Source organism: Natator depressus, chromosome 23, assembly GCF_965152275.1.
Source record: "Natator depressus isolate rNatDep1 chromosome 23, rNatDep2.hap1, whole genome shotgun sequence".
Taxonomy (NCBI): domain Eukaryota; kingdom Metazoa; phylum Chordata; order Testudines; family Cheloniidae; genus Natator; species Natator depressus.
Window position 1 is genome coordinate 6373704 of NC_134256.1, and position 9372 is coordinate 6383075.

Genomic DNA, 9372 nt, shown 5'->3' on the forward strand with positions numbered 1-9372 from the left:
TGGGGGATCGGGTGGTGCAGGGGGAGGGGGGCTGGGGGCGATGCATGGGGCGCTGGGGGGGAATGAGGGGGTTATATTGGAAATAACCCCTCCCCGGTTCCCCCTTGCTGGCGGCTGGGGCGGGAGCGCAGGTCCGGTTCTGGGGCTGGATCCTCCCTCTGGAACGTCCTTGGTTCCTGTCTCTGCCCATCGCCCCCCCCAGCCCGGAGCCCGCGGCTCAGCCCAGTCCCAGCGTCAGACGCTGCCGGGCTCCGGTCCGGGCTGCTGGCGGAGCTCGCTGCGCGCCCGGGGGCAGAAACTCCGGGCCGGGCCGGGCCACAGCGCTCTGCCCGTGCTCCCCCGCAGCCGCCCCCGGGATGGGGCCGGGAAGCCGGTGGCTGCTGGCGGCCGCCCTGCTGTGTTGGGGAGCCCGCTGCCAGGTAAGGGCTGCGGGGAGGGCTCGGCCCGCCTGCTGCCCTGGGTGGATGGGACGCCCCCCGGGAGCGGCGCAGCCCTGTGCCCAGCGCCCCGGGCCAGGCACCGCGCCCGGCCGGGCTGGATAGCGGAGCTGGGGTGCAGCGCCCTGCACCGGGCTGGTTTGTGCCCGGCTCGGCTCCCCCCTGCTTCCTGCCAGCGGCTGGGTCGGAGGGGAGCGGGCGGCCCCGGCCTTTCCCAGCCTGGCCAGCTGCGCTCTGCTCACCGGGCACCTGCTGGCCCGCGGCGGGGGGCGCGGCCGGTGCCCAGCCCCCTAGGTCCCGGCTCAGAGCCGGGCCGGGCTGAGCCCCCTGGAGACTGGGCGGACCCGGTTTGAAGTGGCCGCGGTTCCCCGGGTACATGGAGCCAAGGCCCCTCCGCCTGGGGGCGCCCCTGAGGCCATTATCCCGCCGCGCTGCTGAGCCAGGCCTTGCTCGGGGGTCGCGCCCAGCCCGGCTCCGTGGGACACGGTCCCGCAGGCAGAGGAGCCCTCCCCACAGCCTGCTCCAGACCCCCCGCATCCAGCCCCCTCCCCACAGCCTGCTCCAGACCCCCCGCATCCAGCCCCCTCCCCGCAGCCTGCTCCAGACCCCCCGCATCCAGCCCCCTCCCCGCAGCCCGCTCCAGACCCTCCGGATCCAGCCCCCTCCCGAAAGCCTGCTGCAGCCCCCCCCCACACCCGATCCAGCCCCCTCCCCACAGCCTGCTCCAGACCCCCCGCATCCAGCCCCCTCCCCACAGCCTGCACCAGACCCCCAGGATCCAGCCCCCTCCCCGCAGCCTGCTGCAGCCCCCTCCCCCCCGATCCAGCCCCCTCCCCACAGCCTGCTCCAGCCCCCCCGCATCCAGCCCCCTCCGCACAGCCAGCTCTAGAGCCCAGGATCCAGCCCCCCCCACCCCCCCCTCCCGCAGCCTGCTCCAGCCGCCCTGCTTGTGGCCCGTCCCTCCCCCGGGTGCGGGGCCCATGCGCCTCATGCGGGGCTTCCAGCTCTAGCTACACCGGCCCGGACTGCACCCCCGTGTCCCCCCTTCCCTGCGCTCCCGGCGCTGGCCCTGAGCCCCCACTCCCGGAAGCCCGGTGCCCTGCAGGTTCAGTCGAGCGGCTCCCCCCTCCCCCATGAGTCCGGGCTCTGGGGCAGATGCTCAGATGCCCCCCTCCCCCCGACCGCAGCCTGTCTGCCTTTAGACCCACGTCCCCTTCCCCCCGGCGAGCCACCGGGATGCTTCGGAGACTCAGACCTCCCCCCCCTCCCGCTACTGGTCTGGGTTATAGCGCCGCCATTCGTATCCCCCCCCCCCCCCCAGGCGGGACGAGATTGGTACATTGAGATCATTAAAGCTCCCCTGGCCCTTGGAGCGAGGGAAGGTGTGTGGGGGCGGGGGAATGGGGGGTGGGATGGGGCGTGTGTGAGGGGGAGAGATGAGTGGGGGGCGAGGGGTGGTATTGGGGAGGCGGAGTGGGTGGTGTGGCTGGGAGGATGGGATGGGGAGTGGGGGATGATATGGGGGCAGGGGGAAGAGGTTGTATGTGTGGGAGGGTGGGTGGGGTGTTTGGGAGGGGGAGGGTGGTGTGGTGTTGGGGGGAATGGATTGTGTGTGTGGGAGGGTGGGGTGTTTGTGATAGGGAGGGTTGTGTGGTGTGAGGGGAGGGGGAGTGGATGGTGTGTGTGGGAGGGTGGGGTGTTTGTGAGGGGAGGGGGAGCGGGTGAGGTGCTTGTGATGGAGAGGGTGGGGTGTAGCCCCAGTCATCTGCCCCATTCCCACTCTGCTAATCCCCAAGCCCCAGATTCTTCCTCACTTCTTGTCCTAATCTGTTGCTGCCAACCCCCTCACCCCCCCAGACGGCTGCTCTTTGGCACAGCGGGATAGGCCGGGAAGCCCTGTTTTTAGGAATCAGGCCCTCTGGGAAGAGGCAACTGGGGCCGCCTGGTCTGGGGTTAGAACCCAGAGCCCCAAGTCAGGAGCTTCAGGGTCTGCCCGCTGTTCTGGGTGACCCCCAAGGCCCCAGGCTGGGCACCCACCTGCTCTCATGGAGCTGGGGCGCCCTCTGGTGGCTGACTGGGAACAGCAGGCCCCCAAGTTTTCACCATGACCTCTCTGGGTGCTGCTCCCTTGGCCTGTCCCCTCGCCCAGGGCTTCTCTGCAGCTGCAGCTTGCTCTGCTAGTGACAGAGCCTGGGGCTGCAGACGGGAGGGGTGGGGCAGAAGCCATACATGCCCCTTCCCCCCCACATCCCATGGCAGGAGCCAGGACACAGGGACCTAAGGGACCAGCAGCCTTAACTCTGACCCCTGGGGCAACATCTAGTGATGGAGAGGGGCAGACCTCTGCTTGCCCCCCTCCAGAGCCAGAAGGTGGGATAACTAGGGGGTGAAGGTGGGGCAAGGGCAGGGGCCAGAGCAGTGGTTCCCAAACTGGGGTTCGTGAACCCCTGGGGGTTCGCAAAATGTTACAGTGGGTTCTCGGGAAAAAATTCCCTAATAGCAGACAGAGCTGTCCCTAGGGACCCTGGGCAGCCCGGGGCCAGCAGCAAGGAGCCCCTGGACTTCCGTTGTTTGCCTGGACTGCTCAGGACCTGAATGCTTCTGTTGGAGGAACCCTTTGAGTTGGCTTCTTAAATCCCTTCCTGCTGTTTCACATCTGATACTCCCTGATGACATGTAGGAGTCTTGGCTTATAACAGGCTTACTCAAAGTGATACAAGCTACGAACGTGAGATCTTGGAAGAGTGTTGCCATTTTCATAATATAATAAAAACACTGTCATGATAAATAAGAATTAGTAATAAATAGTGTGTAATAAGCATGTCATAAAAACACATTTTATATTTCCAAGGTCACGGCTTTTATCATTTATAAATGATAAAGGAGAAAATCCCTGGAGATATGCATTTTTAGGAGGGGGTTCGTGAGACTTGACCTTTTAGTGAAAGGGGTTCACAGGTTGTTAAAGTTTGGGAGCCACTGGGCTAGAGCTGGGGGCTGTGGTAAGCAGTGAGCTAGGTGCAGGGACCGGGGGGCCAGAGCTGGGGGTGGCTGTGGTGAGGGGGAGCTAGGGACTGGGGGGAGGGAGGGGCTGCTTTGGGGGGCTGGTTTCTAACGGGTCTCTGTGTTGCAGGTGGCGCCCTCACTGGGCCAGACGGCAGCAGGTGAGTGTCCCAGCCCCTCGGCTGCAGCTCTTGGCTCCCTGCCTGGTCCCAGCTCTGCTGTGCCCGCACTCAGAGTGCCCTGGGGGGGGCAGCAAGGCTGGGGCAGCAGAGGGGACGGTGGAGAAAGAGCTGTGCAAGGCTTTTGGGAGGGGCAGGGGACTCTGGGTCGAGCGTGGGGGGGGGCTGGAGGAGGACAGGTCAGTGCTGTGGGGTTTTGAGGAGGGGCTGGGGGAGGACAGGGCAGCGGTGGGGGGTTTTGAGGAGGGGCAGGGGAAGGACAGGGCAGTGGGGGGGGGTTGAGGAGGGGCTGAGGGCGAGTGGGAGGTGGGAGTGGGGCCCTGTGGCTCAGAGGGGGAAGGCCGAGTTGCAGCCCAGTGCTGGTAACCCCCCGCCCCCGGCTCCCCGCAGTGGTCCCCTTCGAGGAGGTGTGGAGCCGCAGTTACTGCCGCGCCCTGGAGACCCTGGTGGACGTGCTGGGCGAGTTCCCGCAAGAGGCTGAGCACGTGTTCAAGCCGTCCTGTGTCCCGCTGCGGCGCTGTGCGGGCTGCTGCGGCGACGAGGACCTGGAGTGCGTCGCTGTGGAGACCCGCCCCGTGGCCATGCAGGTGGGCCTGGGGGTGGGGGGCACTCGGACCCCCGGGCTCCGGCCCTGTCCTGTGTAGGGCTGCGGCTGGCAAATGGCCCCCTGTGCTCCTGCCATGGCTCCCCCAGCCACAGGGGGAGTGCTGGCGCCCAGTGCTGACAGGACAGGAGACCTTGGCTCTGCCAGGCCCATCTAGCCCGGTATCCGGCCTCCTGCACTGACTAGTCCCAGCTGCCTTGGGGGAAGGTGCACAGAGCCCCCTGGTGGTTAACTCTGGAATAATCTGGCCAGGGATGGAGGGTGGGGATGGGGGCGGCTCGCCCTCTGACCCTGTGGAGTGTAACCGGCTGTTCCCTGGACCAGAGGCACGTCTGGCCAGCTCTGGCTCCTGCTCAGCTCTTGGCCTGGCTGAGACCTTGTGGCGGTGAGTTCTAAAGGCTGCTGGTGCCCTAGCATAGGACAGTAACTCCTCGCTTAACGCTGTAGTTATGCTCCTGAAAAATGCTACTTTAAGCGAAATGATGTTAAGCAAATCCAATTTCCCCATAAGGATTAACGTAAAGGGGGGGGTTAGGTACCAGGGAAATTTTTTTGCTAGAAAAAAAGACACTTTCTCTCTCTCTCTCTCTATATATATAGACACACACACACATATACATAGTATAAGTTTTAAACAAACAATTTAATCCTGTACACAGCAAGGATGATTGTGAAGCTTGGGTGCGGTGCTGAAGTCAGAGGGTGGGATATTTCCCAGGAATGCCTTCCTGCTAAATAAAAACAATGAGGCATTCTTGTGGCACCTTCAAGACTAACGCACATTTATTTGGGCATTTAGCTTACCGCTAACTGATGGACTAGCACTCGGCTGAGCCCTCCAGGGTTAACACATTGGCGGGAGACGGCATGGCAGAGAGAGACAGACACCCTGCGTGAGAGAGAGAGATGGCATTGCCCCTTTAAGGAGGCTGGCCGCACTCTAAGTACACTGCCCTTTTAAGTAGATCAGCAAGTTGAGACAGCAGCTGCTGCCGGCAAGCTCCCTCCCTCCTGAGCCCTGTTGTGACTGTGGCCCCCGTCCCCCCCCACCCCGCCGCTCTATGGAGATGGGTACAGGAGTGGGGGGAGGGGGACACCCTGACATGAGTACCCCTCTTCCCCCCACCTCTGCACAGCAATCCGGAGGCTCCCGGAGCGGCTCCCAGGCCGAGGGCAGGAGCAGCACACGGCAGTGTGGGGAGGGACAGCTGAACTGCCCAGCAATTGCGCACAGGGAACTTAGGGGAGCGGGGAGCTGATGGGGGGGCTGCTGGCCCACCCTGGTTCCAAGCCCCCCACCAGCTCGCTCCAAAGGGCCGCTCTTTCTGCAAGCAGTGGCCAACGCAGGCGGCTGCCAAACAACCATTGCGCAACTGTAAACGAGCCTGTTCCCTAACTGATCAGCAACAAACCAACGTTAACCGGGAGGACTTTAAGTGCAGAGTTACTGTATGTATTCTCTGTATTATGGTAGGGCCTAGGGGCTGCGGGCAGACTCCCTGGGGCACTTCCCCCCACCAGCTCCCTGTCCCTGGTAGCCCCCCAGCCTGGCCAGTACTTGGCCTTGCTGCTGCCCAGGAGAACTGAGTTCGGGCAGCTGAGCGCCGGCCCGGGGCAGGCTGGGCGACAGGGTACTAGTGAGCTGCATCCTCCCGCCAGGTCGTCCGCCTCAGCCCGATCCAGGGGAAGAGTCAGCAGGAGGAGATGAGGTTCACAGAGCACAGCCGCTGCGCGTGCAGGTGAGGGGGGGCGCGGCCGGCGCGTGCCGGTGGGGGGGGGCGCGGCCGGCGCGTGCAGGTGGGGGGGCAGGGCTGGCGCGTGCAGGTGGGGGGGGCCCTGTGGCCGGGTACAAGCACAGGTGGAACACAGGTAGATGGCGGGGGGGGGGTTGCAGCTTGTGGGGGGGTAGAGGCACGTGGCTGGTGCCTGCTTTGAGCAGGGGGTTGGACTAGGTGACCTCCTGAGGTCCCTTCCGATCCAGATCTTCTATGATTCTCTGTCGGGGGGGGGATAGTGTGGCCAGTGGGGGCCAGTGCCTGTGTGAGGGAGAGGGGGCCGATGCATGTGCTGGGGGTGGGTTGTGGCCAGTGGCGGGGAGGGTGACCTGTGGGTGTAGAGGGCAGCTGCCCTGTTCATTCAGCCCCCCCTCAGGGACTCGCTGTTGGTTCCCAGACTGGCCCTGAGCCCCACCAGAGCTCAGTCGGGGTCCCAGCCCCAGGACCCTGGGGGTGGGGGTTGCATAGCCTGCGCACCATCCCCCACAGGGAGACATGTCCCTGGCTGGACTCAACCCCCGCACCCCCCTTATCAGCGTGTCTCTGCTTTCAGGCCTCGGAGGAAACGATTGAAAAGTGAGAGGTAGGTGCTGGCCTGGGGTGGGAGAGCCCCGGGGGGGGTGTCCCTGGGGTGCTGGGGGTTCCTTGGGAGGGTTGGGAAGGGAAACGGGGGGGCTCCCTGTGGTGGACGGGGTTCATTGGGGGGCTGAGTAGGAAAGCAGGGGGGGTTCAGCAGGTTCCTTGGGGGGCTGGGGAGGGAAGCAGGGGGGACTGGGCTCTCTGGTGATGGGGAGATTCCCTAGAAAATTTGATGAATTGGGGGAGAGACCCCCAGCCGCAGTGGGGGGAGGGGAGAGATGGACAGACACGGTGAGGGAGGGTGAGCACAAGTCAGGAAATAGCCAGGAGGGGGAATCCCCCTCCCCCCATCCTCCGCTTTAGCATGGCTGGGGTCTCTGGTGCAGGGCTGGGGCCATGTCTGGGACCTTAGGGCTCTGGCTGGTGCCAAGTGGGTGCCGTGATCTGTAGGTTTGGGGTGCAGGGTGCCATCCCCCCTCTGGGCCCTAAGTCCCCTGGGCTAGTGCCCCAAACCTGGGGGGGGCATGGCAGAGCTGCAGGATGCGGGGTGAGGGAAGGGAGCCCTCAGAGCGGGGCAGGGGGCCTGGCATGCAAAGTAACTCCCCCCACCTCTTCCAGAGACAGCAAGAGAGGGCCCAGAAGGAGACCTCGGGAGCCGGGCCCTGTGCCCCTCCCCACCCCTCTGTATGTACACACCAGGGCATGGGGGACAGAGGGTCTGGTGTGGGGGGCGATGGTGTGGGCAGGTGGGGGCACCTTGGAATGCAGAGGCTGCTGGGAGTTGGGGGGAGGGGAAGAGACTGCTGTGGTCTCGGGGGGTTGGGCTCCAGCCCCCATGGCCCTGGCCCACTCTCCCTCCCTCCCACGGAGTCTGGCCAGCACGGGGGGACACCAGCCATGGCGCCCAGCCTCTCTCCCCGGGCCCTGCGCTCTGGGGCTCTCAGCTTCTCCAGGTGAGTCCCAGCCGGCTCGGGAATCGGGGTGAGCGCATCAGGAGAGAGGGGGGCCGTTTCTCCAATGGGGGGTGGGCACAGCGCAGTGGCGGGTGGTGGAGGTGATGGACCCCAGGGAGGCCCTGTCCTAGTCACACTCCACCCTCCCCTCTTCCCACTGGTCCGGGTCTGCTGCATGAGGCCATTGTGTGTGTTTCCCCCACAGGTGGCAGCCCCCACTGCAGAGGGAGCCAAGGAGCTGAGGCCGAGGCCCGGGGTGAAGGAACCGGTCCTGCGCCCAGGTGGGGGTACAGGGTGCAGCCCTCAATGCAGACTGGAGCTGGGACCACCTCCAGCACCCAGTGAACGAGCCCACATGCAGCGCCCAGGCTGGGAAGCTGGTGACCCCCACATGAGAGGGGCAAGGGGTGATGCCTCTAGGGCAGTGGCGGGAAGGGACTCGCTCTCAAGAGGCTGCTGTTTCAGGGAGTTCTGCCCAGGGTGGCCAAGGGCTCCCAGGTTGACGTTGGGGGGTAGGCAGGATGGGGAATTGAGGACCTGAACTGCTAGCAAAGGGAGCTTCAGGCCAGCTGCCCCAGGGCCAGGAGCGGATGGTGGGTAGATGGGGGTTTGGTCCCACCCCCCTTTCCAGCAATGGGAGCCCAGGAGCCAGCCCCCTTCCCCCACCCCAGCTTCAGGAGCCTCCCCCAGATAGGAGCCAGGTCCCCCCGCGTGGGCACAGGAGCCGCCCATAGCGAGATGCTCTGGGTAGCGCGTTCCTGGGCCACGTCTGCTCAGCTCCTGAGCCGGTGAAATCTGGGGGACTGCGACGCCCGGCCTGGCCTCCCCCGTTCTTAGGCTGCAGAGAGCTTGTGTATAACCCGTGCACAGATACCGAACCCACAATAAACCCCATCTCCTCCCTGCCCTGTCGTGAGTGTCTCCTTGCCTGGTTGATGCCCCAGCCCCACCGGTGCATGATGGGCTGGGGGGGGGTTAGCCGAGAGAGCCCCAGAACGAGCACACCTGTGACACGATGCCAGGGGCCCTGTGGGTGGGCGGTGTGACCCACAGCCCCTGGCAGCAGGCTGGGCGAGGGGAGGAAGAGGTAGTTGCTCTGTCGTGGGGGGGAAGGTGGAGGCTGTTGGGGACTCCGGGTTGGGTTGCTAGACTGTGTTGGCACAGACGTGGGTTCCCTGGTTTCATACCCCAAGGGCATTTATTAAACGCCCCTCATGGCATGGGACCGCCCTGCCCCCATCTGTACAGTCATCCGTGTCACCCTCCCGTAGCATGATGGGCTCAGTGCTGGTGGGGGGCCCTGCAGGGGGCACAGCATGGCCTCAGCTTTGGGGTTCAATCCCTTCCTGGTCTCCCCCAACCCAGCTCCTGTGCCCTGAGAAACAGCAGGCCCAGCCTGCCAGCCTCTGAGCCTGGCCCACGCAGACAGACGGGGCAGCGCAGACAGCTGATCTGGTCCCAGCACCGGCCCATTGCACCCGCTCTGGGGGGAGGGGGGGAGGATGCAGGGGGTGGGGGAAGGATCCTGTCCCCCCTCTGCCTGCTTTGTTCCAGGTGGAGCCGCTGGGGTTGCGCCGCGCTGTGCCAGAGCAAGCTGCAGAACGTTCCCCCCCTGAGCAGTGGCGGGGGCGGATCGTGGCCCTGCCCCACCACGCTGGCCTCCGGGGGCTCCGGGGGCAGGGGGATGACTGGGGCATTTTGACCCAGCTGAAATGGTGCCCAGGGCTGTGCAGGCGTGAGTGCGCGGCTCGTTCGGGCGGCGCCTGGAACGGTGCAGCCGAGGCCTGGACGGACTGAGGGACAGACGCACGCCACGCTGCGGCTGCCTGCACAGCACCGCAG

The 9372-nt window shown here is 65.2% G+C and overlaps 1 pseudogene; it reads left to right on the forward strand.

Moving 5' to 3' along the window:
* The first annotated feature begins 271 nt into the window (after positions 1 to 271).
* On the forward strand, positions 272 to 8124 carry LOC141976386 (uncharacterized; annotated as a pseudogene).
* Positions 8125 to 9372: the final 1248 nt, after the last annotated feature.